This window comes from Dendrobates tinctorius, unplaced genomic scaffold (assembly GCF_039654945.1).
Source record: "Dendrobates tinctorius isolate UK_male_01 unplaced genomic scaffold, ASM3965494v1 ptg000432c, whole genome shotgun sequence".
Lineage (NCBI taxonomy): Eukaryota > Metazoa > Chordata > Amphibia > Anura > Dendrobatidae > Dendrobates > Dendrobates tinctorius.
In genome coordinates this window covers 118,643-145,000 of record NW_027362095.1, presented here as the reverse complement: position 1 = coordinate 145,000, position 26,358 = coordinate 118,643, and the positions used below count along the sequence as shown (strand labels likewise).

General features: G+C 44.1%; 17 non-coding genes across 17 annotated transcripts; all 17 read right to left on the bottom strand.

The window, feature by feature from the left end:
* Positions 1–16,551: 16,551 nt before the first annotated feature.
* Positions 16,552–16,624, bottom strand: TRNAV-UAC (transfer RNA valine (anticodon UAC)). The gene has a single exon. It is a non-coding gene; the product is annotated as a tRNA-Val (tRNA).
* Positions 16,625–16,721: 97 nt separating this feature from the next.
* TRNAV-CAC (transfer RNA valine (anticodon CAC)) lies at positions 16,722–16,794 on the bottom strand. The gene has a single exon. It is a non-coding gene; the product is annotated as a tRNA-Val (tRNA).
* An 86-nt stretch (positions 16,795–16,880) lies between these two features.
* On the bottom strand, positions 16,881–16,953 carry TRNAV-AAC (transfer RNA valine (anticodon AAC)). Its single transcript has one exon. It is a non-coding gene; the product is annotated as a tRNA-Val (tRNA).
* Positions 16,954–17,889: 936 nt separating this feature from the next.
* On the bottom strand, positions 17,890–17,962 carry TRNAV-AAC (transfer RNA valine (anticodon AAC)). Its single transcript has one exon. It is a non-coding gene; the product is annotated as a tRNA-Val (tRNA).
* A 1,089-nt stretch (positions 17,963–19,051) lies between these two features.
* On the bottom strand, positions 19,052–19,124 carry TRNAV-AAC (transfer RNA valine (anticodon AAC)). The gene has a single exon. It is a non-coding gene; the product is annotated as a tRNA-Val (tRNA).
* Positions 19,125–20,901: 1,777 nt separating this feature from the next.
* Positions 20,902–20,974, bottom strand: TRNAV-UAC (transfer RNA valine (anticodon UAC)). The gene has a single exon. It is a non-coding gene; the product is annotated as a tRNA-Val (tRNA).
* A 97-nt stretch (positions 20,975–21,071) lies between these two features.
* TRNAV-CAC (transfer RNA valine (anticodon CAC)) lies at positions 21,072–21,144 on the bottom strand. Its single transcript has one exon. It is a non-coding gene; the product is annotated as a tRNA-Val (tRNA).
* An 86-nt stretch (positions 21,145–21,230) lies between these two features.
* On the bottom strand, positions 21,231–21,303 carry TRNAV-AAC (transfer RNA valine (anticodon AAC)). The gene has a single exon. It is a non-coding gene; the product is annotated as a tRNA-Val (tRNA).
* Positions 21,304–22,071: 768 nt separating this feature from the next.
* Positions 22,072–22,144, bottom strand: TRNAV-UAC (transfer RNA valine (anticodon UAC)). The gene has a single exon. It is a non-coding gene; the product is annotated as a tRNA-Val (tRNA).
* Positions 22,145–22,241: 97 nt separating this feature from the next.
* Positions 22,242–22,314, bottom strand: TRNAV-CAC (transfer RNA valine (anticodon CAC)). Its single transcript has one exon. It is a non-coding gene; the product is annotated as a tRNA-Val (tRNA).
* An 86-nt stretch (positions 22,315–22,400) lies between these two features.
* Positions 22,401–22,473, bottom strand: TRNAV-AAC (transfer RNA valine (anticodon AAC)). Its single transcript has one exon. It is a non-coding gene; the product is annotated as a tRNA-Val (tRNA).
* Positions 22,474–23,241: 768 nt separating this feature from the next.
* Positions 23,242–23,314, bottom strand: TRNAV-UAC (transfer RNA valine (anticodon UAC)). Its single transcript has one exon. It is a non-coding gene; the product is annotated as a tRNA-Val (tRNA).
* Positions 23,315–23,570: 256 nt separating this feature from the next.
* Positions 23,571–23,643, bottom strand: TRNAV-AAC (transfer RNA valine (anticodon AAC)). The gene has a single exon. It is a non-coding gene; the product is annotated as a tRNA-Val (tRNA).
* A 768-nt stretch (positions 23,644–24,411) lies between these two features.
* On the bottom strand, positions 24,412–24,484 carry TRNAV-UAC (transfer RNA valine (anticodon UAC)). Its single transcript has one exon. It is a non-coding gene; the product is annotated as a tRNA-Val (tRNA).
* Positions 24,485–24,739: 255 nt separating this feature from the next.
* Positions 24,740–24,812, bottom strand: TRNAV-AAC (transfer RNA valine (anticodon AAC)). The gene has a single exon. It is a non-coding gene; the product is annotated as a tRNA-Val (tRNA).
* A 768-nt stretch (positions 24,813–25,580) lies between these two features.
* On the bottom strand, positions 25,581–25,653 carry TRNAV-UAC (transfer RNA valine (anticodon UAC)). Its single transcript has one exon. It is a non-coding gene; the product is annotated as a tRNA-Val (tRNA).
* Positions 25,654–25,909: 256 nt separating this feature from the next.
* Positions 25,910–25,982, bottom strand: TRNAV-AAC (transfer RNA valine (anticodon AAC)). The gene has a single exon. It is a non-coding gene; the product is annotated as a tRNA-Val (tRNA).
* Positions 25,983–26,358: the final 376 nt, after the last annotated feature.

The window sequence follows — 26,358 nt, the reverse complement described above, 5'->3', positions numbered from 1 at the left end:
CCCTGACCCTAACCCTAACCCTAACCCTTAACCAAACCATACCCTGATCCTAACCCTAACCCTGACCCTGACCCTAACCCTAACCCTTAACCAAACCATACCCTGATCCTAACCCTGACCCTGACCCTAACCCTAACCCTAACCCTAAACCCCCTTAACTAACCCTAACTCTAACCCAAACCCCTAAATTCCATTGTCTAAACTAATGGTTAAAAAAAAAAAACGCATGTGCAAAAAAAGCATACATAAGCATGCCAATGCGCACATATGCTCACCATAGACTTATAATGGGTGTCTTGCTGTAAAAAAATGCATTGCGCGTGCATGCATTGTTTTGAGGCAAGTTGGACGCTCAAAAAATGCAACAGGTTGCATTTTGTGCGCCCGAGCGCATACCGCAAAAAAACGCATGCGCGGTAAAAAGAGTACAAACGCATGTGTATGCGCACATAAGCGCATCCCATGCAAAGTATAGGAGAAAAAAAATGCATGCGCTGTAATACGTAAATGTGAACCCAGCCTATCAGCGTGTATCTGCCCAGTTTCGAACTGGGGACCTTTCGCGTGTTAGGCAAACGTGATAACCACTACACTACAGAAACCAGCTGCAGAAGGTTACTGTGGTCATGACGAGCCATCGAGAACAAAGACTCAACGTCAAAAGGTTTAACATCAACGACTAATGTCATGCTTCTATCCAGTTTCGAACTGTGTACCGTTCGCGTGTGAGGTGAAAGTGACAACCACTACACTTAAGAAACTCCATGCAAACCTAAAGATGTTTAAACATGCTGAAATGAACTTGAAAAAGAAAAAAACATCCAGCCAAAGTCAAGAGGTCTTCCTCTATGTCTGAAGACAGGACAAAGTGCATTTTGCAACACAGGAACCTTTCATTTGTCAGGCTATTGGAGAAAAAGAACAAACAGGGAAACAAAACCATGCTCCACAAAACATTCTCATGCCTTTGTCCAAAAGCCAAAAAGAAAAAGCACCTAGATGCCTGCTTTCGCACCTTGATCCTATCAGGTGTTACTTGAATTAGGAACACTTAGACACTGTCAAAAACACAAATGCTTGCCAAAAGCAAAAACGGGTAGAAATAATCACATTGGTAAAAGTAATGCTCATTAAACCAGCAATAGAATATGCTAACTAAGGCTAATTAAGCCAACAATATACATTTGTGATCAAAATAAAGAAAAGCCACATGTTTCTGCCCGGGATCAAAACAGGGAACTTTCAGGAGGATGGCAAACAGGACAATCACTACACTACAGTAAACAGACAAGAGCGTTTACTGTGGTCATGGCAAGCATTAAAGATCAAGCACTCATTGTCAAAAGCGCTAGTTTGCAAGAGAAACGCTGTGTTTCTGCCCAGTTTCGAACTGAGGACTAGAGTTGAGCGACTTTTGGTTTTTTAGGGTCGCGTTTCGTTTCGTGAAACCCGACTTTTCCAAAAGTCGGGTCGAGCAAGATCGTCCGATTATAGGGAAAAGTCGGGGTCGTCCCCAAACACGAAACCCAATGTAAGTCAATGGGGAATAAAAATCGGCAGTGAGAGGAGGACAGGAAACACACCAACAGTGCCCATTTGAATGCCAAAAGCATCAATTCTTCTTACTTAAGCTTGTCAACCTTAATTAACTTCATAATATAAGATACGCACTGAAAAATGGGTGTTATTTGGCTAAAGTTGTGGGGGGGGAGGGCTGGTTGCAGGTTTTCATGTGCCCTGGGCGAAAGAGCGCCCCTTTAACACATACCACAACTCATCATGCTCCGATACGGCAGATAAATAGCGGTATAGTACAATGAAAAATACCTCACTTTTTACATCTCATGACGAGGCCCATCTATTTCTCCATACAGAATCATTGGTCCCATATAATGTTTGAAACAGTATATGATGAGCTCCACATAATGCTACAGTATATGTTGGTCCCCATGGATGAAGCTCCACTGTCTTATGGGCCCCATTTCTAATGCTCTAGTGTATAATGGGCCCTGTAAATGCTGCTCCAGTGTCTGATGTCCACCTTTGGAATGTTCCAGTGTATGGTGGGCCCCATCTATCATTCTCCAGAGTATAGTGCTCCCCAAAAATTGCTGTCCCAACATTGAAAACAATCAAATAAGTCTCCTCGCTAGGGAATCCCTGTACTTGTCTGGACAGGTGCTGTAGCTTGCTTAAAAGCTCGCCAGCCGTTCTCACGCCCAGTATGGATTGCACGTGATTGCACAAAGGTTAGAAAGGGTACCGTATCCCTGGATAACATGTATGGATAGCGTACACATTCAAAATATATGTCTATACAGCATGAGGCAGGCTCAGACGGTGTTAGGCCCAGTATGGATTGCACGTCATTGCACAAAGGTTAGAAAGGGTACCGTATCCCTGGATAACATGTATGGATAGCGTACACATTCAAAATATATGTCTATACAGCATGAGGCAGGCTCAGACGTTGTTAGGCCCAGTATGGATTGCACGTCATTGCACAAAGTTTAGAAAGGGTACCGTATCCCTGGATAACATGTATGGATAGCGTACACATTCAAAATATATGTCTATACAGCATGAGGCAGGCTCAGACGGTGTTAGGCCCAGTATGGATTGCACGTCATTGCACAAAGGTTAGAAAGGGTACCGTATCCCCGGATAACATGTATGGATAGCGTACACATTCAAAATATATGTCTATACAGCATGAGGCAGGCTCAGACGGTGTTAAGCCCAGTATGGATTGCACGTGATTGCACAAAGGTTAGAAAGGGTACCCTATCCCCGGATAACATGTATGGATAGCGTACACATTCAAAATATATGTCTATACAGCATGAGGCAGGCTCAGACGGTGTTAGGCCCAGTATGGATTGCACGTCATTGCACAAAGGTTAGAAAGGGTACCGTATCCCTGGATAACATGTATGGATAGCGTACACATTCAAAATATATGTCTATACAGCATGAGGCAGGCTCAGACAGTGTTAGGCCCAGTATGGATTGCACGTCATTGCACAAAGGTTAGAAAGGGTACCGTATCCCCGGATAACATGTATGGATAGCGTACACATTCAAAATATATTAAAAACACACATGTGACATGCACAATGTGAACAAGTCTGTTGGACCATGTTCACTCCACCCTGACTGAAACACAAACAAAAAGCACAAAATGACAAATGTGCAAAAATACATTGCAATAAGACATAACAGTAGTCAGCAAGTGCTGATAAAAGGTAATAACAAACACAGGGTATTTAGTCGATACGTTTTTTTGCAAAAAAATGTATACCAAGCTGCCTCACCAATGTCAAGGTAACCCGTATTGAAGCAGTCCCTATCTAATGTATTTAATACCTGAACATATGAACTGTGTCTAAATGAGCAGGATTAAGACAGGCGCTTTCTGGTATGGGCACGTGATGCAAGACAGCTCCTTATGTACATGTCACACAAGAGAGGGGTGGGGTCTCTCAAATCATGCATAAGCATGAAAAAAACTGGATTAAAAACACACATGTGACATGCACAATGTGAACAAGTCTGTTGGACCATGTTCACTCCACCCTGACTGAAACACAAACAAAAAGCACAAAATGACAAATGTGCAAAAATACATTGCAATAAGACATAACAGTAGTCAGCAAGTGCTGATAAAAGGTAATAACAAACACAGGGTATTTAGTCGATACGTTTTTTTGCAAAAAAATGTATACCAAGCTGCCTCACCAACGTCAAGGTAACCCGTATTGAAGCAGTCCCTATCTAATGTATTTAATACCTGAACATATGAACTGTGTCTAAATGAGCAGGATTAAGACAGGCGCTTTCTGGTATGGGCACGTGATGCAAGACAGCTCCTTATGTACATGTCACACAAGAGATAGGTGGGGTCTCTCAAATCATGCATAAGCATGAAAAAAACTGGATTAAAAACACACAGTTCATATGTTCAGGTATTAAATACATTAGATAGGGACTGCTTCAATACGGGTTACCTTGACGTTGGTGAGGCAGCTTGGTATACATTTTTTTGCAAAAAAACGTATCGACTAAATACCCTGTGTTTGTTATTACCTTTTATCAGCACTTGCTGACTACTGTTATGTCTTATTGCAATGTATTTTTGCACATTTGTCATTTTGTGCTTTTTGTTTGTGTTTCAGTCAGGGTGGAGTGAACATGGTCCAACAGACTTGTTCACATTGTGCATGTCACATGTGTGTTTTTAATCCAGTTTTTTTCATGCTTATGCATGATTTGAGAGACCCCACCCCTCTCTTGTGTGACATGTACATAAGGAGCTGTCTTGCATCACGTGCCCATACCAGAAAGCGCCTGTCTTAATCCTGCTCATTTAGACACAGTTCATATGTTCAGGTATTAAATACATTAGATAGGGACTGCTTCAATACGGGTTACCTTGACGTTGGTGAGGCAGCTTGGTATACATTTTTTTGCAAAAAAAGTATCGACTAAATACCCTGTGTTTGTTATCACCTTTTATCAGCACTTGCTGACTACTGTTATGTCTTATTGCAATGTATTTTTGCACATTTGTCATTTTGTGCTTTTTGTTTGTGTTTCAGTCAGGGTGGAGTGAACATGGTCCAACAGACTTGTTCACATTGTGCATGTCACATGTGTGTTTTTAATCCAGTTTTTTTCATGCTTATGCATGATTTGAGAGACCCCACCCCTCTCTTGTGTGACATGTACATAAGGAGCTGTCTTGCATCACGTGCCCATACCAGAAAGCGCCTGTCTTAATCCTGCTCATTTAGACACAGTTCATATGTTCAGGTATTAAATACATTAGATAGGGACTGCTTCAATACGGGTTACCTTGACGTTGGTGAGGCAGCTTGGTATACATTTTTTTGCAAAAAAAGTATCGACTAAATACCCTGTGTTTGTTATCACCTTTTATCAGCACTTGCTGACTACTGTTATGTCTTATTGCAATGTATTTTTGCACATTTGTCATTTTGTGCTTTTTGTTTGTGTTTCAGTCAGGGTGGAGTGAACATGGTCCAACAGACTTGTTCACATTGTGCATGTCACATGTGTGTTTTTAATCCAGTTTTTTTCATGCTTATGCATGATTTGAGAGACCCCACCCCTCTCTTGTGTGACATGTACATAAGGAGCTGTCTTGCATCACGTGCCCATACCAGAAAGCGCCTGTCTTAATCCTGCTCATTTAGACACAGTTCATATGTTCAGGTATTAAATACATTAGATAGGGACTGCTTCAATACGGGTTACCTTGACGTTGGTGAGGCAGCTTGGTATACATTTTTTTGCAAAAAAAGTATCGACTAAATACCCTGTGTTTGTTATCACCTTTTATCAGCACTTGCTGACTACTGTTATGTCTTATTGCAATGTATTTTTGCACATTTGTCATTTTGTGCTTTTTGTTTGTGTTTCAGTCAGGGTGGAGTGAACATGGTCCAACAGACTTGTTCACATTGTGCATGTCACATGTGTGTTTTTAATCCAGTTTTTTTCATGCTTATGCATGATTTGAGAGACCCCACCCCTCTCTTGTGTGACATGTACATAAGGAGCTGTCTTGCATCACGTGCCCATACCAGAAAGCGCCTGTCTTAATCCTGCTCATTTAGACACAGTTCATATGTTCAGGTATTAAATACATTAGATAGGGACTGCTTCAATACGGGTTACCTTGACGTTGGTGAGGCAGCTTGGTATACATTTTTTTGCAAAAAAACGTATCGACTAAATACCCTGTGTTTGTTATTACCTTTTATCAGCACTTGCTGACTACTGTTATGTCTTATTGCAATGTATTTTTGCACATTTGTCATTTTGTGCTTTTTGTTTGACATTCAAAATATATGTCTATACAGCATGAGGCGGGCTCAGACGGTGTTAGGCCCAGTATGGATTGCACGTCATTGCACAAAGGTTAGAAAGGGTACCGTATCCCCGGATAACATGTATGGATAGCGTACACATTCAAAATATATGTCTATACAGCATGAGGCAGTCTCAGACGGTGTTAGGCCCAGTATGGATTGCACGTCATTGCACAAAGGTTAGAAAGGGTACCGTATCCCCGGATAACATGTATGGATAGCGTACACATTCAAAATATATGTCTATACAGCATGAGGCAGGCTCAGACAGTGTTAGGCCCAGTATGGATTGCACATCATTGCACAAAGGTTAGAAAGGGTACCGTATCCCTGGATAACATGTATGGATAGCGTACACATTCAAAATATATGTCTCAGGAGGCAGGCTCAGACGGTGTCAGGCACAGTATTGATTTGACTGCCCAGATTACACAGCGGAGGAGCAGGGAGAGGTAAAGATTGCAAATGCTGGGGCCCTGCCCAAGCAAGGGGGGCCCACTCTTGGGCGTCGGTACTGGCACTGGGCCCCTCATAGTACAGCGGTGTGTCTGACGGTGGGTGTGCACCACCACCGTCAGAGACACTTGATTGCACTATGAGGGACCCTGTGCCAGTGCCCGCGCCCAAGAGTCGGCCTACCCACCTGTCCAGGGCAACGGCACTCGCACGGTGTCGTGCGCTAGGTGGTTACCCCGGCCATGGGGGGGGAGGCAGCACAGTTAGGGAGTTTTAGAAAGTGGCATATGTTGATGTTGGACATTCAGCTGATGCAAAAGGCAAAATAGGTGAAGTACCAGGAAGAGGTGGACCAAAGCAAGCCATTTTTCTGTCACCCTATGTGTCATCAGGGGAAAGTGGGACAAAATCCTTGGAAACCCATGCGTGGTTCATTTTAATGAAGGTTAGATCATCCACATTTTGGGTTGACAGACGGGTCCTTTTTTCTGTCAGGATTGATCCAGCTGCACTGAAGACTCTTTCCGATAGCACACTTGCAGCTGGGCAAGCGAGCTCCTGTAAGGCATATTGGGCCAATTCAGGCCAGGTGTCCAGTTTAGCGGCCCAATAGTCAAAGGGGAATGACCTGTGTGGGAGAACATCGATATGGGAGGAAAAGTAGTTTGTAACCATAGTTGACAACTGCTGTCTCCTGTCACTTTCCATCGATGCAGTATTACCAGTTGTGTGAGCGGTATTTGAAAAATCAGTCCACAACATTGTCATGAAACCCCTGTCTCCAATGCCACTTCTGCTGTGTGCACCACGAACACCTCTGCCAAGCTGCCCCCAGCCCGTACGGCTCGTGTGAGAACCATCACCGCTGCTGTGTGCTGGGAATGCCTCAAGCAACCGATTTACCAGAGTTGCTTGTTTATTAGCCAATATTAGGTCAAGGTTCTCCTGTGGCATGATGTTTTGTAATTTGCCTTTATAGCGTGGATCCAGGATGCTGGCCATCCAGTAGTCGTCATCGTTCATCATTTTGGCAATGCGGGGGTCCCTTTTTAGGATCCGCAAGGCATAATCTGACATGTGGGCCAATGTTCCCGGTGTCAATGATGCACTGCGAGTGCTGGGTGGAGGAGCACTTTCTGGCAAATCCACATCCCTCCAGTCACGCACAAACCCTGTACCAGACCTTGCCACGCCAACATTTTCACTTGCCCCACGAGATGCATCCTCCTCCCCTAAGTAATCATCCCCATCATCCTCCTCCTCCTCCTCTTCTTCCTCCACCTCGTCCAGGAGAGGTCCCTGAGCAGACAATGGCTGAATGTCATCAAGGATTCCCTCCTCCTCTTCCTCCTCATCAACATTGGCTGCAGACGCCTGCTCCTTAAGGTGCGTCAAAGTTTGCATGAGCAGACGCATAAGTGGGATGCTCATGCTTAGGATGGCGTCGTCTGCGCTTACCAGCCGTGTGCATTCCTCAAAACACTGAAGGACTTTGCAAAGGTCTTTCAGCTTCGACCACTGCACGCCTGTCAACTCCATGTCTGCTCTCAAAGTGCCTGGCCGTGTATCCTCCCACAAATGCATTATGGCCTGCCTCTGCTCGCACAGCCGCTCCACCATGTGCAGGGTGGAGTTCCACCTTGTTGCAATGTCGATAATGAGGCGGTGGTTGGGAAGGTGGAGCAATCGCTGCAGCTTCTGCATGCGAACGGAGTGTACAGTCGACCGGCGGATCTGCGCGCACAGTCTTCGCACCTTCTGGAGCAGGGCTGTTAACTCCGGATAATTTTTGAGGAAGCACTGCACCACCAGGTTCAAGGTGTGAGCCAAGCAAGGTATGTGGCTGAGTTTTGAAAGGGCTATGGCTGCCACAAAATTACGGCCGTTATCACTAACTACCTTGCCTGCCTCAAGATGTACACTGCCCAGCCATGACTCAGTTTGTCGCTTCAAGTACTCGGCCAGCACCTCGGCGGTGTGTCTGTCGCCCAAACACATCATCTGCAACACAGCCTGCTGACGCTTTCCACTAGCTGCTCGATAGGGGGACACATCGTGTGCAACAGTGGCAGCTGCAGATGGAGTGCTCGTACGACTGCGCTCTGTGGACGAGCTTTCGCTTCTGGAGGAGGAGGAGGAGGAGGGTCGAACGCCTACAGCCAACTGTTTCCTATACCATGGGCTAGGCAGCACTGTCCCACCACCGCTGTCCCCTGTGGACCCTGCATCCACCACATTAACCCAGTGCGCAGTGATGGACACGTAACGGCCCTGGCCATGCCGACTGGACCATGCATCAGTTGTGAGGTGCACCTTTCCGCTCACTGACTGCTTGAGTGCATGGACAATGCGGTCTTTCACATGATGGTGGAGGGCTGGGATGGCTTTGCGAGAGAAGAAGTGGCGACTGGGTAGGTCATAGCATGGTACTGCATAGGCCATGAGTTCGCGGAAAGCTGTGCTTTCCACCAACCGAAAGGGCATCATCTCAAACGAGATTAGTTTGGCAATGTGGGCGTTCAAACCCAGTGTACGCGGATGAGAGACTGAGTACTTTCTTGACCTACTCATAGTGTCTGGGAGGGTGAGCTGGACTTGAGAGCTGCATATGGTGGAAGTAGCGGTGGACAGGGCGGACTGAGAGAGGGTTGATGATGGTGATGGAGTTGGTGTTCTTTCTGATGGCCTAGAATCAGTCTTTCGTTGATATAACAGTGGGATTCCCTGACTGCTGTGGCCTTGCAACGACACCTCAACATTTGCTGCTGTGCTAACCGGTGGGCTTACAGGGGGGGAAACAATGTAGCGTTGCTGACTACCTTCGTTGTGATCAGTTGCACATGTGGCACTTGAGGTTTGGTGTTGTGTCCACGCTTGCAAGTGCATGCTGGTTAAATGTCTAAGCATGCAACTGGTATTCAAATTTTTCAGATTTTTCCCTCGGCTAAAGGTCTTTGCGCACTTCTTACAGATAACCTTGGCCTGATCATGAGGATTTTGTTCAAAAAAGTGCCACACTGCACTCTTCCTACTTTGGCAGACATTTTGCGGCCTAGCACGCTGTGATCTTTTGACCCTCTGGACAAGCTGTCCAGCAACTCTTTTGATGTTTGGAACCTGTCTTTGGAGTGCTTCGGGCCTGCCAGATAACAGCTGTTGCGATGTCGATGTCTGCTGTGGATGCTCCTCATCTGAGCTATTGGAAGCAGCACCCTCTTCCCCCAATGGATGCCAATCTGGGTCAACAACTGGGTCATCCATCACCTCCTCTTCTATGTCATGTGCACCTTTCTCTGTGTCACCATGTATGGTGGTATAGTGTGCGGGAAGGGGCACCTGAGTCTCATCAGGGTCAAAATCTGGCTCTGTACACTGCGAGGACAATGTAGTGCTCTGAGTGAATGTACCAGCAGAATCATCCATCAGCGGCTGTGCATCAGTGCACTCCATGTCAGATTCATCTTGGCCTGGGTAATTCACCATTTGACTTGATAATCCAGGCATGGTATGTGAAAACAGCTCCATGGAGTAATCAGTAGTATGGCCTCCGTCATCCTTCAATCTTGGTTGGGGTGAAGGACACAAGGAAAGGTGTGGTTCATGAACATGAGCCTCCAATGACGACTCAGTGCTTTTACTTTTTACAACTGAAGAAGAAGAGGCGATAGAGCTGGAGGCTGAGTCAGCAATGTAAGACAAAACTTTTTCCTGATGCTCTGCCTTTAAAAGCGGTTTGCCAACTCCTAGAAAACTAAGCGTTCGAGGCCTTATGTAGCCAGACGATGACGCAGGGTCAGCACCTCCTGCATTCGGTCCTATATTGCTCTTGCCACTACCATCAGATCCACCACCAACACCATCATTACCAGCTGCCAACCCCTGCCCAATTCCACGGCCTCTTCCACCACCCTTCCTCATTTTTGGTAGAAATGTAGACAAAATCCAACAAACTATATAGTAATGTAAAACAAGGTACAAGGTGTCTATAGGACAGGGGAGATTTAGAATTTCTGCACACACTTGTGGACAGTGGACACTTTTGGATTGTGTGAGGCCCACTGATATCTGAGCGCTATGTGACACGCTCGATGGCACAGCTGCCTGTGACCAAAGTGACGAGAGGATAATGGATATTTTGAATCTCTGCGTACACTTTTGGACACTGGACACTTGTAGATTGTGTGAGGCCCACTGATATCTGAGCGCAATGTGACACGCTCGATGGCACAGCTGCCTGTGACCAAAGTGACGAGAGGATAATGGAGATTTTGAATCTCTGCGTACACTTTTGGACACTGGACACTTGTGGATTGTGTGAGGCCCACTGATATCTGAGCGCTATGTGACACGCTCGATGGCACAGCTGCCTGTGACCAAAGTGACGAGAGGATAATGGAGATTTTGAATCTCTGCGTACACTTTTGGACACTGGACACTTGTGGATTGTGTGAGGCCCACTGATATCTGAGCGCTATGTGACACGCTCAATGGCACAGCTGCCTGTGACCAAAGTGACGAGAGGATAATGGAGATTTTGAATCTCTGCGTACACTTTTGGACACTGGACACTTGTGGATTGTGTGCGGCCCACTGATATCTGAGCGCTATGTGACACGCTCGATGGCACAGCTGCCTGTGACCAAAGTGATGAGAGGATAATGGAGATTTTGAATCTCTGCGTACACTTTTGGACACTGGACACTTGTGGATTGTGTGAGGCCCACTGATATCTGAGCGCTATGTGACACGCTCGATGGCACAGCTGCCTGTGACCAAAGTGACGAGAGGATAATGGAGATTTTGAATCTCTGCGTACACTTTTGGACACTGGACACTTGTAGATTGTGTGAGGCCCACTGATATCTGAGCACTATGTGACACGCTCGATGGCACAGCTGCCTGTGACCAAAGTGACGAGAGGATAATGGAGATTATGAATCTCTGCGTACACTTTTGGACACTGGACACTTGTGGATTGTGTGAGGCCCACTGATATCTGAGCGCTATGTGACACGCTCGATGGCACAGCTGCCTGTGACCAAAGTGACGAGAGGATAATGGAGATTTTGAATCTCTGCGTACACTTTTGGACACTGGACACTTGTAGATTGTGTGAGGCCCACTGATATCTGAGCGCTATGTGACACGCTCGATGGCACAGCTGCCTGTGACCAAAGTGACGAGAGGATAATGGAGATTTTGAATCTCTGCGTACACTTTTGGACACTGGACACTTGTGGATTGTGTAAGGCCCACTGATATCTGAGCGCTATGTGACACGCTCGATGGCACAGCTGCCTGTGACCAAAGTGACGAGAGGATAATGGAGATTTTGAATCTCTGCGTACACTTTTGGACACTGGACACTTGTGGATTGTGTGAGGCCCACTGATATCTCAGCGCTATGTGACACGCTCGATGGCACAGCTGCCTGTGACCAAAGTGACGAGAGGATAATGGAGATTTTGAATCTCTGCGTACACTTTTGGACACTGGACACTTGTGGATTGTGTGAGGACCACTGATATCTGAGCGCTATGTGACACGCTCGATGGCACAGCTGCCTGTGACCAAAGTGACGAGAGGATAATGGAGATTTTGAATCTCTGCGTACACTTTTGGACACTGGACACTTGTGGATTGTGTGAGGCCCACTGATATCTCAGCGCTATGTGACACGCTCGATGGCACAGCTGCCTGTGACCAAAGTGACGAGAGGATAATGGAGATTTTGAATCTCTGCGTACACTTTTGGACACTGGACACTTGTGGATTGTGTGAGGCCCACTGATATCTGAGCGCTATGTGACACGCTCGATGGCACAGCTGCCTGTGACCAAAGTGACGAGAGGATAATGGAGATTTTGAATCTCTGCGTACACTTTTGGACACTAGACACTTGTGGATTGTGTGAGGCCCACTGATATCTGAGCGCTATGTGACACGCTCGATGGCACAGCTGCCTTTGACCAAAGTGACTAGAGGATAATGGAGATTTTGAATCTCTGCGTACACTTTTGGACACTGGACACTTGTGGATTGTGTGAGGCCCACTGATATCTGAGCGCTATGTGACACGCTCGATGGCACAGCTGTGACAAAAGTGACTAGAGGACAAGGGAGATTGGATTGCTTTTAAAAAAGCAGTTTGTGGAGCAGTGGGTAAACAGCAATGCAGCGTGTCAGGAAGCCTTAAAAGGCAGCCCAACAACCAACACCACTGATACACCACAATATAGCCTCCCCTTGCACTGCACACACAGTGACTTGTGTGTTGTGCAGGCCAAATCGCTAGCAGCAGAAGCAGTTTTTTTGTCTTCTTCCCTGCCTAACGCTCTCCCTACAGAATCAGCAGCAACCTCTCCCTATACTAAGATCGGCAGAAGTAAGATGGCGGTCGGCGTGCACGCCCTTTTATACCCCCTGTGACGCCCACCAAAGCAAGCCAATCACTTGCATGCCCTTCTGAAAGATGGTGGTGACCCGTGCCTAGGTCATCACGTTGCCCACAGTGTCCGTGGATCCTGATTGGCTGAAAAAGAGTGCAAAACAAACTTTTGAAACGCGACTTTGGCGCGTAAGTCGCCGACCTCGTGGCCGACCTCATCCTAGGGTCGGGTTTCGTTTCATGAAACCCGACTTTGCCAAAAGTCGGGGAATTTTGAATTTTTTCGACCCGTTTCGCTCAACTCTACTGAGGACCTTTCGCGTGTAAAGCGAACGTGATAACCGCTACACTACAGAAACCAACCAATTCAAACAAACAAAAAATGCTGTGGTCATGACAAGCAATAAAGAACAAGCACGGAAAGGCAAAAAGATCGTTTTCCAAGAGAAAAAGCTGTGTTTCGGCCCAGTTTCGAACTGGGGACCTTTCGCGTGTGAGGCGAACGTGATAACCGCTACACTGCAGAAACCGGATGCAAGCGCTTACTGTGGTGACAACAAGCAATCAAGATCAAGAACTGAAAGTCAAAAGCTTGGATACCAAAGGGTAACAGCGTGTTTCTGCCCAGTTTCGAACTGGTGACCTTTCGCGTGTTAGGCGAACGTGATAGCCACTACACTACAGAAACCGGCTGCGGGAAGGTTACTGTGGTCATGATGAGCCATCGAGAACAAAGACTCAACATCAAAAGCTTTAATATCAACGCCTAATGTCATGCTTCTATCCAGTTTCGAACTGGGGACCGTTCGCGTGTGAGGTGAATGTGACAACCACTACACTTTGGTTGTTTAGTTGGAATGTTTAGTTTGCAAAAGAGAAGACTGAGAGGAGACTTAATAGCTGTCTACAAATATCTAAAGGGCTGTCACATTGTAGAAGGATCAACTTTATTCTCATTTGCACAAGGAAAGACTAGAAGCAATGGGATGAAACTGAATGGGAGGAGACACAGATTAGATATTAGAAAAAACTTTTTGACAGTTAGAGTGATCAATGAGTGGAACAGGCTGCCACGAGAAGTGGTGAGTTCTCCTTCAATGGAAGTCTTCAAACAGAGGCTGGACAGACATCTGACTGGGATGATTTAGCGAATCCTGCTTTGAGCAGGGGGTTGGACCAGATGGCCCAGGAGGTCCCTTCCAACTCTACGATTCTATGATTCTATGACTTCAGAAACTCCATGCAAAGCTAAAGATGTTTAAACATGCTGAAATGAACTTGAAAAAGAAAAAAACAGCCAGCCAAAGTCAAGAGGTCTTCCTCTATGTCTGAAGACAGGACAAAGTGCATTTTGCAACACCGGAACCTTTCATTTGTCAGGCTATTGGAGAAAAAGAACAAACAGGGAAACAAAACCATGCTCCACAAAACATTCTCATGCCTTTGTCCAAAAGCCAAAAAGAAAAAGCACCTAGATGCCTGCTTTCGCACCTTGATCCTATCAGGTGTTACTTGAATTAGGAACACTTAGACACTGTCAAAAACACACATGCTTGCCAAAAGCAAAAACGGGTAGAAATAATCACATTGGTAAAAGTAATGCTCATTAAACCAGCAATAGAATATGCTAACTAAGGCTAATTAAGCCAACAATATACGTTTGTGATCAAAATAAAGAAAAGCCACATGTTTCTGCCCGGGATCAAAACAGGGAACTTTCAGGAGGATGGCAAACAGGACAATCACTACACTACAGTAACCAGACAAGAGCGTTTACTGTGGTCAAGGCAAGCATTAAAGATCAAGCACTCATTGTCAAAAGCGCTAGTTTGCAAGCGGAACGCTGTGTTTCTGCTCAGTTTCGAACTGGGGACCTTTCGCGTGCAAAGCGAATGTGATCATAGAATCATAGAGTTGGAAGGGACCTCCTGGGCCATCTGGTCCAACCCCCTGCTCAAAGCAGGATTCGCTAAATCATTCCAGTCAGATGTCTGTCCAGCCTCTGTTTGAAGACATCCATTGAAGGAGAACTCACCACTTCTCGTGGCAGCTTGTTCCACTCATTGATCACTCTAACTGTCAAAAAGTTTTTTCTAATATCTAATCTGTGTCTCCTCCCATTCAGTTTCATCCCATTGCTTCTAGTCTTTCCTTGTGCAAATGAGAATAAAGATGATCCTTCTACAATGTGACAGCCCTTGAGATATTTGTAGACAGCTATTAAGTCTCCTCTCAGTCTTCTCTTTTGCAAACTAAACAATCCCAAATTCTGCAACCTTTCCTCATAAAACAGGGTTTGCAGACCGGTCACCATTCTGGTTGCTCTTTTCTGAACTTGCTCCAGTTTGTTGATGTCTTTTTTAAAATGTGGTGCCCAAAACTGGACACAATATTCCAGATGAGGTCTGACCAAAGAGGAGTAGAGGGAAATAATGACTTCACGTGATCTAGACTGTATGCTTCTGTTAATACATCCTAGAATTGCATTTGCTTTTTTTGCTGCTGCATCACACTGTTGACTCATATTCAGTTTGTGATCTATTAGTATACCCAAGTCTTTTTCACATGTGCAGTTGCTTAGGCCTATTCCTCCCATTCTGTATATGCTTTTTTCATTTTTATTGCCCAGATGTAGTACTTTGCATTTGTCCCTGTTAAAAACCATTCTGTTAGTTGCTGCCCAGTTCTCCAGTAACCGCTACACTACAGAAACCAACCGATTCAAACTAAAAAAAAATGCTGTGGTCATGGCAAGCAATAAAGAACAAGCACTGAAAGTCAAAAAGATCGTTTTCCAAGAGAAAAAAAAGCTGTGTTACTGCCCAGTTTAGAACTGGGGACCTCTCGCGTGGGAGGTGACTGTGACAACCACTACACTACAGAAACCGGATGCAATTTCTTACTGTGGTGACAACAAGCAATCGAGATCAAGAACTGAAAGTCAAAAGCTTGGATACCAAAGGGTAACATCGTGTTTCTGCCCAGTTTCGAACTGGGGACTTTTCACGTGTTAGGCGAACGTGATAACCACTACACTACAGAAACCGGCTGAGGAAGGTTACTGTGGTCATGACGAGCCATCGAGAACAAAGACTCAACGTCAAAAGTTTTAATATCAACACCTAATGTCATGCTTCTATCCAGTTTCGAACTGGGGACCGTTCGCGTGTGAGGTGAACGTGACAACCACTACACTTCAGAAACTCCATGCAAAGCTAAATATGTTTAAACATGCTGAAATGAACTTGAAAAAGAAAAAAACAGCCAGCCAAAGTCAAGAGGTCTTCCTCTATGTCTGAAGACAGGACAAAGTGCATTTTGCAACACAGGAACCTTTCATTTGTCAGGCTATTGGAGAAAAAGAACAAACAGGGAAACAAAACCATGCTCCACAAAACATTCTCATGCCTTTGTCCAAAAGCCAAAAAGAAAAAGCACCTAGATGCCTGCTTTCGCACCTTGATCCTATCAGGTGTTACTTGAATTAGGAACACTTAGACACTGTCAAAAACACACATGCTTGCCAAAAGCAAAAACGGGTAGAAATAATCACATTGGTAAAAGTAATGCTCATTAAACCAGCAATAGAATATGCTAACTAAGGCTAATTAAGCCAACAATATTCGTTTGTGATCAAAATAAAGAAAAGCCACATGTTTCTGCCCGGGATCAAAACAGGGAACTTTCAGGAGGATGGCAAACAGGACAATCACTACACTACAGTAACCAGACAAGAGCGTTTACTGTGGTCATGGCAAGCATTGAAGATCAAGCACTCATTGTCAAAAGCACTAGTTTGCAAGAGGAACGCTGTGTTTCTGCCCAGTTTCGAACTGAGGACCTTTCGCGTGTAAAGCAAACGTGATAACCGCTACACTACAGAAACCAACCGATTCAAACAAACAAAAAATGCTGTGGTCATGGCAAGCAATAAAGAACAAGCACTGAAAGTCAAAAAGATCATTTTCCAAGAGATAAAGCTGAGTTTCTGCCCAGGTTCGAACTGGGGACCTTTCGCGTGTGAGGCGAACGTGATAACCGCTACACTACCGAAACCGGATGCAAGTGTTTACTGTGGTGACAACAAGCAATCGAGATCAAGAACTGAAAGTCAAAAGCTTGGATACCAAAGGGTAACAGCGTGTTTCTGCCCAGTTTCGAACTGGGGACCCTTCGCGTGTTAGGCGAACGTGATAACCACTACACTACAGAAACCGGCTGAGGAAGATTAGTGTGGTCATGACAAGCCATCGAGAACAAAGACTCAACGTCAAAAGCTTAAATATCAACGCCTAATGTCATGCTTCTATGCAGTTTCGAAGTGGGGAACGTTCGCGTGTGAGGTGAACGTGACAACCACTACACTTCAGAAACTCCATGCAAAGCTAATTATGTTTAAACATGCTGAAATGAACTTGAAAAAGAAAAAAACAGCCAGCCAAAGTCAAGAGGTCTTCCTCTATGTCTGAAGACAGGACAAAGTGCATTTTGCAACACAGTAACCTTTCATTTGTCAGGCTATTGGAGAAAAAGAACAAATAGGAAAACAAAACCATGCTCCACAAAACATTCTCATGCCTTTGTCCTAAAGCCAAAAAGAAAAAGCATCTAGATGCCTGCTTTCGCACCTTGATCCTATCAGGTGTTACTTGAATTAGGAACACTTAGACACTGTCAAAAACACATGTTTGCCAAAAGCAAAAACGGGTAGAAATAATCACATTGGTAAAAGTAATGCTCATTAAACCAGCAATAGAATATGCTAACTAAGGCTAATTAAGCCAACAATATACGTTTGTGATCAAAATAAACAAAAGCCACATGTTTCTGCCCGGGATCAAAACAGGGAACTTTCAGGAGGATGGCAAACTGGACAATCACTACACTACAGTAACAAGACAAGAGCGTTTACTGTGGTCATGGCAAGCATTAAAGATCAAGAACTCTTTGTTAAAAGTGCTAGTTTGCAAGAGAAACGCTGAGTTTCTGCTGAGTTTCGAACTGAGGACCTTTCGCGTGTGAAGCGATCGTGATAACCGCTACACTACAGAAACCAACCGATTCAAGCAAACAAAAAATGCTGTGGTCATGGCAAGCAATAAAGAACAAGCACTGAAAGTCAAAAAGATCGTTTTCCAAGAGAAAGAGCTGTGTTTCTGCCCAGTTTCGAACTGGGGACCTTTCGCGTGTTAGGCGAACGTGATAACCACTACACTACAGAAACCGTCTGCAGAAAGTTACTGTGGTCATGACGAGCCATCGAGAACAAAGACTCAACGTCAAAAGCTTTAATATCAAGGCCTAATGTCATGCTTCTATCCAGTTTCGAAGTGGGGACCGTTCGCGTGTGAAGTGAACGTCACGTGAACCAGGTGAACCACTACACTTGAGAAACTCCATACAAAGATAAAGATTTTTAAACATGCTGAAATGAACTTGAAAAAGAAAAAAACAGCCAGCCAAAGTCAAGAGGTCTTCCTCTATGTCTGAAGACAGGACAAAGTGCATTTTGCAACACAGGAACCTTTCATTTGTCAGGCTATTGGAGAAAAAGAACAAACAGGGAAACAAAACCATGCTCCACAAAACATTCTCATGCCTTTGTCCAAAAGCCAAAAAGAAAAAGCACCTAGATCCTATCAGGTGTTACTTGAATTAGGAACACTTAGACACTGTCAAAAACACACATGCTTGCCAAAAGCAAAAACGGGTAGAAATAATCACATTGGTAAAAGTAATGCTCATTAAACCAGCAATAGAATATGCTAACTAAGGCTAATTAAGCCAACAATATACGTTTGTGATCAAAATAAAGAAAAGCCACATGTTTCTGCCCGGGATCAAAACAGGGAACTTTCAGGAGGATGGCAAACAGGACAATCACTACACTACAGTAACCAGACAAGAGCGTTTACTGTGGTCATGGCAAGCATTAAAGATCAAGCACTCATTGTCAAAAGCGCAAGTTTGCAAGAGAAACACTGTGTTTCTGCCCAGTTTTGAACTGAGGACCTTTCGCGTGTAAAGCTAACAGGATAACCGCTACACTACAGAAACCAACCAATTCAAACAAACAAAAAATGCTGTGGTCATGGCAAGCAATAAAGAACAAGCACTGAAAGTCAAAAAGATCGTTTTCCAAGAGAAAAAGCTGTGTTTCTGCCCAGTTTCGAACTGAGGACATTTCGCGTGTGAGAAAAACGTGATAACCACTACACTACAGAAAGCGGATGCAAGTACTTACTGTGGTGACAACAAGCAATCGAGATCAAGAACTGAAAGTCAAAAGCTTGGATACCAAAGGGTAACAGCGTGTTTCTGCCCAGTTTCGAACTGGGGACCTTTCGCGTGTTAGGCGAACGTGATAACCACTACACTACAGAAACCGGCTGAGGAAGGTTACTGTGGTCATGACGCGCCATCGAGAACAAAGACTCAACATCAAAAGCTTTAATATCAACGCCTAATGTCATGCTTCTATGCAGTTTCGAACTGGGGAACGTTCGCGTTTGAGGTGAACGTGACAACCACTACACTTCAGAAACGCCATGCAAAGCTGAATAAGTTTAAACATGCTGAAATTAACTTGAAAAAGAAAAAAACAGCCAGCCAAAGTCAAGAGGTCTTCCTCTATGTCTGAAGACAGGACAAAGTGCATTTTGCAACACAGGAACCTTTCATTTGTCAGGCTATTGGAGAAAAAGAACAAACAGGGAAACAAAACCATGCTCCACAAAACATTCTCATGCCTTTGTTCAAAAGCCTAAAACAAAAAGCACCTAGATGCCTGCTTTCGCACCTTGATCCTATCAGGTGTTACTTGAATTAGGAACACTTAGACACTGTCAAAAACACACGTTTGCCAAAAGCAAAAACGGGTAGAAATAATCACATTGGTAAAAGTAATGCCCATTAAACCAGCAATAGAATATGCTAACTAAGGCTAATTAAGCCAACAATATACGTTTGTGATCAAAATAAAGAAAAGCCACATGTTTCTGCCCGGGATCAAAACAGGGAATTTTCAGGAGGATGGCAAACAGGACAATCACTACACTACAGTAACCAGACAAGAGCGTTTACTGTGGTCATGGCAAGCATTAAAGATCAAGCACTCATTGTCAAAAGCGCTAGTTTGCAAGAGGAACGCTGTGTTTATGCCCAGTTTCAAACTGAGGACCTTTCGCGTGTAAAGCTAACGTGATAACCGCTACACTACAGAAACCAACCTATTCAAACAAACAAAAAATGCTGTGGTCATGGCAAGCAATAAAGAACAAGCACTGAAAGTCAAAAAGATCGTTTTCCAAGAGAAAAAGCTGTGTTTCTGCCCAGTTTCGAACTGGCGACCTTTCGCGTGTGAGGCGAACGTGATAACAACTACACTACAGAAACCGGCTGTGGAAGGTTACTGTGGTCATGACGAGCCATCGAGAACAAAGACTCAACGTCAAAAGCTTTAATATCAACGCCTAATGTCATGCTTCTATCCAGTTTCAAACTGGGGACCTTTCGCGTGTGAGGTGAACGTGACAACCACTAAACTTCAGAAACTCCATGCAAAGCTAAAGATGTTTAAACATGCTGAAATGAACTTGAAAAAGAAAAAAACAGCCAGCCAAAGTCAAGAGGTCTTCCTCTATGTCTGAAGAAAGGACAAAGTGCATTTTGCAACACAGGAACCTTTCATTTGTCAGGCTATTGGAGAAAAAGAACAAACAGGGAAACAAAACCATGCTCCACAAAACATTCTCATGCCTTTGTCCAAAAGCCAAAAAGAAAAAGCACCTAGATGCCTGCTTTCGCACCTTGATCCTATCAGGTGTTACTTGAATTAGGAACACTTAGACACTGTCAAAAACACACATGCTTGCCAAAAGCAAAAACGGGTAGAAATAATCACATTGGTAAAAGTAATGCATATTAAACCAGCAATAGAATATGCTAACTAAGGCTAATTAAGCCAACAATATACGTTTGTGATCAAAATAAAGAAAAGCCACATGTTTCTGCCCGGGATCAAAACAGGGAACTTTCAGGAGGATGGCAAACAGGACAATCACTACACTACAGTAACCAGACAAGAGCGTTTACTGTGGTCATGGCAAGCATTAAAGATCAAGCACTCATTGTCAAAAGCGCTAGTTTGCAAGAGGAACGCTGTGTTTCTGCCCAGTTTCGAACTGAGGACCTTTCGCATGTAAAGTGAACGTGATAACCTCTACACTACAGAAACCAAGCGATTCAAACAAGCAAAAAATGCTGTGGTCATGGCAAGCAATAAAGAACAAGCACTGAAAGTCAAAAAGATCGTTTTCCAAGAGAAAAAGCTGTGTTTCTGCCCAGTTTCGAACTGGGGACCTTTCGCGTGTGAGGCGAACGTGATCACCGCTACACTACAGAAACCGGATGCAAGCGCTTACTGTGGTGACAACAAGCAATCGAGATCAAGAACTGAAATTCAAAAGCTTGGATACCAAAGGGTAACAGCGTGTTTCTGCCCAGTTTCGAACTGGGGACCTTTCGCGTGTTAGGCGAACGTGATAACCACTACACTACAGAAACCGGCTGCGGAAGGTTACTGTGGTCATGATGAGCCATTGAGAACAAAGACTCAACGTCAAAAGCTTTAATATCTACGCCTAATGTCATGCTTCTATCCAGTTTCGAACTGGGGACCGTTCGCGTGTGAGGTGAACGTGACAACCACTACACTTGAGAAACTCCATTCAAAGCTAAAGATGTTTAAACATGCTGAAATGAACTTGAAAAAGAAAAAAACAGCCTGCCAAAGTCAAGAGGTCTTCCTCTATGTCTGAAGACAGGACAAAGTGCATTTTGCAACACAGGAACCTTTCATTTGTCAGGCTATTGGAGAAAAAGAACAAACAGGGAAACAAAACCATGCTCCACAAAACATTCTCATGCCTTTGTCCAAAAGCCAAAAAGAAAAAGCACCTAGATGCCTGCTTTAGCACCTTGATCCTATCAGGTGTTACTTGAATTAGGAACACTTAGACACTGTCAAAAACACACATGCTTGCCAAAAGCAAAAACGGGAAGAAATAATCACATTGGTAAAAGTAATGCTCATTAAACCAGCAATAGAATATGCTAACTAAGGCTAATTAAGCCAACAATATACGTTTGTGATCAAAATAAAGAAAAGCCACATGTTTCTGCCCGGGATCAAAACAGGGAACTTTCAGGAGAATGGCAAACAGGACAATCACTACACTACAGTAACCAGACAAGAGCGTTTACTGTGGTCATGGCAAGCATTAAAGATAAAGCACTCATTGTCAAAAGCGCTAGTTTGCAAGAGGAACGCTGTGTTTCTGCCCAGTTTCGAACTGAGGACCTTTCGCGTGTAAAGCGAACGTGATAACCGCTACACTACAGAAACCAAGCGATTCAAACAAACAAAAAATGCTGTGGTCATGGCAAGCAATAAAGAACAAGCACTGAAAGTCAAAAAGATTGTTTTCCAAGAGAAAAAGCTGTGTTACTGCCCAGTTTCGAACTGGGGACCTTTCGCGTGTGAGGCGAACGTGATAACCGCTACACTACAGAAACCTGATGCAAGCACTTACTGTGGTGACAACAAGCAATCGAGATCAAGAACTGAAATTCAAAAGCTTGGATACCAAAGGGTAACAGCGTGTTTCTGCCCAGTTTCGAACTGGGGACCTTTCGCGTGTTAGGCGAACGTGATAACCACTACACTTCAGAAACCGGCTGCGGAAGGTTACTGTGGTCATGACGAGCTATCGAGAACAAAGACTCAACGTCAAAAGCTTTAATATCAACGCCTAATGTCATGCTTCTATCCAGTTTCGAACTGGGGACCGTTCGCGTGTGAGGTGAACGTGACAACCACTACACTTCAGAAACTCCATTCAAAGATAAAGATGTTTAAACATGCTGAAATGAACTTGAAAAAGAAAAAAACAGCCAGCCAAAGTCAAGAGGTCTTCCTCTATGTCTGAAGACAGGACAAAGTGCATTTTGCAACACAGGAACCTTTCATTTGTCAGGCTATTGGAGAAAAAGAACAAACAGGGAAACAAAACCATGCTCCACAAAACATTCTCATGCCTTTGTCCAAAAGGCAAAAAGAAAAAGCACCTAGATGCCTGCTTTAGCACCTTGATCCTATCAGGTGTTACTTGAATTAGGAACACATAGACACTGTCAAAAACACACATGCTTGCCAAAAGCAAAAACGGGTAGAAATAATCACATTGGTAAAAGTAATGCTCATTAAACCAGCAATAGAATATGCTAACTAAGGCTAATTAAGCCAACAATATACGTTTGTGATCAAAATAAAGAAAAGCCACATGTTTCTGCCCGGGATCAAAACAGGGAACTTTCAGGAGGATGGCAAACAGGACAATCAGTACACTACAGTAACCAGACAAGAGCATTTACTGTGGTCTTGGCAAGCATTAAAGATCAAGCACTCATTGTCAAAAGCGATAGTTTGCAAGAGGAACGCTGTGTTTCTGCCCAGTTTCGAACTGAGGACCTTTCGCGTGTAAAGCGAACGTGATAACCACTACACTACAGCAACCAACCAAGTCAAACAAACAAAAAATGCTGTGGTCATGGCAAGCAATAAAGAACAAGCACTGAAAGTCAAAAAGATCGTTTTCCAAGAGAAAAAGCTGTGTTTCTGCCCAGTTTCGAACTGGGGACCTTTCGCGTGTGTGGCGAACGTGATAACTGCTACACTACAGAAAGCGGATGCAAGCGCTTACTGTGGTGACAACAAGCAATCGAGATCAAGAACTGAAAGTCAAAAGCTTGGATACCAAAGGGTAACAGCGTGTTTCTGCCCAGTTTCGAACTGGGGACCTTTCGTGTGTTAGGCGAACGTGATAACCACTACACTACAGAAACCTGCTGCGGAAGGTTACTGTGGTCATGACGAGCCATTGAGAACAAAGACTCAACGTCAAAAGCTTTTATATCAACGCCTAATGTCATGCTTCTATCCAGTTTCGAACTGGGGACCGTTCGCGTGTGAGGTGAACGTGACAACCACTACACTTCAGAAACTCCATTCAAAGCTAAAGATGTTTAAACATGCTGAAATGAACTTGGAAAAGAAAAAAACAGCCAGCCAAAGTCAAGAGGTCTTCCTCTATGTCTGAAGACAGGACAAAGTGCATTTTGCAACACAGGAACCTTTCATTTGTCAGGCTATTGGAGAAAAAGAACAAACAGGGAAACAAAACCATGCTCCACAAAACATTCTCATGCCTTTGTCCAAAAGCCAAAAAGAAAAAGCACCTAGATGCCTGCTTTAGCACCTTGATCCTATCAGGTGTTACTTGAATTAGGAAAACTTAGACACTGTCAAAAACACACATGCTTGCTAAAAGCAAAAACGGGAAGAAATAATCACATTGGTAAAAGTAATGCTCATTAAACCAGCAATAGAATATGCTAACTAAGGCTAATTAAGCCAACAATATACGTTTGTGATCAAAATAAAGAAAAGCCACATGTTTCTGCCGGGGATCAAAACAGGGAACTTTCAGGAGAATGGCAAACAGGACAATCACTACACTACAGTAACCAGACAAGAGCGTTTACTGTGGTCATGGCAAGCATTAAAGATAAAGCACTCATTGTCAAAAGCGCTAGTTTGCAAGAGGAACGCTGTGTTTCTGCCCAGTTTCGAACTGAGGACCTTTCGCGTGTAAAGCGAACGTGATAACCACTACACTACAGAAACCAAGCGATTCAAACAAACAAAAAATGCTGTGGTCATGGCAAGCAATAAAGAACAAGCACTGAAAGTCAAAAAGATCGTTTTCCAACAGAAAAAGCTGTGTTTCTGCCCAGTTTCAAAATGGGGACCTTTCGCGTGTGAGGCGAACGTGATAACCGCTACACTAAAAAACCTGATGCAAGCGCTTACTGTGGTGACAACAAGCAATCGAGATCAAGAACTGAAATTCAAAAGCTTGGATACCAAAGGGTACCAGCGTGTTTCTGCCCAGTTTCGAACTGGGGACCTTACGCGTGTTAGGCGAACGTGATAACCACTACACTACAGAAACCGGCTGTGGAAGGTTACTGTGGTCATGACGAGCCATCGAGAACAAAGACTCAACGTCAAAAGCTTTAATATCAATGCCTAATGTCATGCTTCTATCAAGTTTCGAACTGGGGACCGTTCGCGTGTGAGGTGAACGTGACAACCACTAAACTTCAGAAACTCCATGCAAAGCTAAAGATGTTTAAAAATGCTGAAATGAACTTGAAAAAGAAAAAAACAGCCAGCCAAAGTCAAGAGGTCTTCCTCTATGTCTGAAGACAGGACAAAGTGCATTTTGCAACACAGGAACCTTTCATTTGTCAGGCTATTGGAGAAAAAGAACAAACAGGGAAACAAAACCATGCTCCACAAAACATTCTCATGCCTTTGTCCAAAAGACAAAAAGAAAAAGCACCTAGATGCCTGCTTTCGCACCTTGATCCTATCAGGTGTTACTTGAATTAGGAACACTTAGACACTGTCAAAAACACACATGCTTGCCAAAAGCAAAAACGGGTAGAAATAATCACATTGGTAAAAGTAATGCTCATTAAACCAGCAATAGAATATGCTTACTAAGGCTAATTAAGCCAACAATATACGTTTGTGATCAAAATAAAGAAAAGCCACATGTTTCTGCCCGGGATCAAAACAGGGAACTTTCAGGAGGATGGCAAACAGGACAATCACTACACTACAGTAACCAGACAAGAGCGTTTACTGTGGTCATGGCAAGCATTAAAGATCAAGCACTCATTGTCAAAAGCGCTAGTTTGCAAGAGGAACGCTGTGCTTCTGCCCAGTTTCGAACTGAGGACCTTTCGCGTGTAAAGCGAACGTGATAACCGCTACACTACAGAAACCAAGTGATTCAAACAACCAAAAAATGCTGTAGTCATGGCAAGCAATAAAGAACAAGCACTGAAAGTCAAAAAGATCGTTTTCCAAGAGAAAAAGTTGTGTTTCTGCCCTGTTTCGAACTGGGGACCTTTTGCGTGTGAGGCGAACGTGATAACCGCTACACTACAGAAACCTGATGCAAGCGCATACTGTGGTGACAACAAGCAATCGAGATCAAGAACTGAAATTCAAAAGCTCGGATACCAAAGGGTAACAGCGTGTTTTTGCCCAGGTTCGAACTGGGGACCTTTCGCATGTTAGGCGAACGTGATAACCACTACACTACAGAAACGGGCTGTGGAAGGTTACTGTGGTCATGACAAGCCATCGAGAACAAAGACTCAACGTCAAAAGCTTTAATATCAACGCCTAATGTCATGCTTCTATCCAGTTTCGAACTGGGGACCGATCGCATGTGAGGTGAACGTGACAACCACTACAATTAAGAAACTGCATGCAAAGCTAAAATTGTTTAAACATGCTGAAATGAACTTGAAAAAGAAAAAAACAGCCAGCCAAAGTCAAGAGGTCTTCCTCTATGTCTGAAGACAGGACAAAGTGCATTTTGCAACACAGGAACCTTTCATTTGTCAGGCTATTGGAGAAAAAGAACAAACAGGGAAAAAAAACCATGCTCCACAAAACATTCTCATGCCTTTGTCCAAAAG